Raw genomic sequence first — 2087 nt, forward strand, 5'->3', positions numbered from 1 at the left:
GGTCACTACGGTTCTTCCACGAAGGCGAGATTCTCGTTGATCTCGATCTCGTCGAGTGGGATTACGAGAATCCTGACGGAAAGGTACGTTTTCAAGTTCGAGACATGAAGGGTAAAATGTACGTTACTGAGTTCGCGGGGTAGGTTGGGTTTGTGAGTTATAGGACCGATTCTGGCAAGAACCTCGGAGGTCCTAACTATTTTGGATTTAGCTTACCACACTTTCCGAAGCGTATCAAGCCTTCCCAGAGTGAGACTTCAAAAAGGGTATGGTCTCTCACTTGGAATTCTAAGGTTTTTCTTCCTCTTTCTTGTCTTCCCAGTCAAGGGCCACTCCATTCTAAGTCAAATTCATAAGAGGTTTCGTAATCCGCGAGGAGTTATGAATGAACTCTCGACCGTAGGTCAGCGAGACGTAGAATTTGGCGAAATCTCGTCGGTGTCTTCGGTGTTGACAAATTCTCCACAGTTTTGATTATTGGAAGGGTCCTCAAAATCCCCACATCACTAATAGTGTGCTTTAGGAATTCGAATCTTCCAATCTAAAACTCGCATTTAGAGAACTTCGCGTAAAGTTTCTCTGATCGTAATGTTTCCATGGTTTGTTGTAGATGCTCTTTATGATTTCCTTCTTACTACGAGAGTAGGTAAGTAAGTCATTTATCAGGACAAATAACAAACTGATCTAAGTAAGAATGGCGTACCCTATTCACGAAGTTCGTGATTACTACGGGCGTATTGATCCTATCTGAGGGGGTATCACTACGGCTCGTAGTGTCCATATCGAGTTTGGAAGATTGTCCTCAGAACATCCTTCACTAACACTCGCAACTGGTGATATTCGGATCTTAGGTCCATTTCTGAAAGGTACATCGTTCCTTGCGGTTGGTCAATTGATTCATCTATGCGAGGCAGATAGTGATGATTTCTAATGGAAGTTCTGTTGAGGTCTGCACCACGAGGACTTCCCAAATGTTACCCATACTAGTACTCTCACCCATGCACGCTTAACTACGGAGTTCTGATGGGATCCGGTGCATTAGTGCTGCTATGATCACACCCTCTAAAGTCTGTCTTCTTGAAGAATAAGACCAGAGCTTCCAAAGGTGAGAAGCTTGGTTTTTTCATTCTGCTGCTGAGTAGTCGTTAAACTGTCCAGACGGTTCTTGTATCATTTTGATTCTGGCCAAGAGAGGAGTTATTATACATGAACACTTAGCTTATACACGTTATGATATAACCAAGACGGGGCGGATAATAAAATGTGTGATTCTACTCTAGTCCCACATCCCAACGAGGAAAAGAAACTAAGTTAAAAATCTCACATTCTATTGTCTACCAGGTCTTCGTTATATATAACTCGGGAATGTATAAGCGATGGAAAGTCATAATAATAATCTTCTTACGAATCTCTTTTTATGAACTAAGATTTCTTAGTAAAGGCTACTATTGACTCTGGATGTACGTAGATCGTTCAATGAAGCAGTAAGAGTATGATCTTGAAGGTTTGACCTACATCCCTATGATGCAGTCCTAGTAAGGAGTAGAAGTAAGTTCGTAGAATGGTCTCAAGACGTTTGGCGTTCAAGCCGGGGTATTGTTGGTTAGTGAATAACATGATCCAACCACTGGAAGAGACTTGGAAATGTCTCCGGAGTTAAATTACTTTAGTCCAATGACTTGACTAAAGCATGTTTCAGATAGACTCCAATGAAGGTATGATGAAAACATTTGAACAAAAGAGTGACACATAAGTTAGCCCACTGCCAATATCGTCGATGTTTAAGATGTAATAAGATCGGGAAAATTGACCCTCCAGAGGGTCTTACATCACATCTGAAGTAGGAAAAGTCCTTGACAGCATAAAGGTCTAACTAACAGTGCTTACAATACAAGGTAGTCACATAGGAAAGTGCTACACAGAACATAGGCAGGAGCACAGTTCTTTAAAACAAAGAAGGAAAGTAAAGTATCTCTTAACGGCGATGGTCACCCCTATGGTGAACCCTTAGTTCAACTAGTTGACGTTCCATATCAAGTAGGTATCTTTCGTACATCCTCTGACGTACTCAGAGCTCTATGACTTCG

General features: G+C 41.6%; 1 pseudogene; it reads right to left on the minus strand.

The window, feature by feature from the left end:
- Positions 1-946: 946 nt before the first annotated feature.
- LOC111889212 (5S ribosomal RNA) lies at positions 947-1061 on the minus strand (annotated as a pseudogene).
- Between the last annotated feature and the right edge of the window lie 1026 nt (positions 1062-2087).

This window comes from Lactuca sativa, chromosome 9, assembly GCF_002870075.4.
Source record: "Lactuca sativa cultivar Salinas chromosome 9, Lsat_Salinas_v11, whole genome shotgun sequence".
In the NCBI taxonomy this organism is placed as follows: Eukaryota; Viridiplantae; Streptophyta; class Magnoliopsida; order Asterales; family Asteraceae; genus Lactuca; species Lactuca sativa.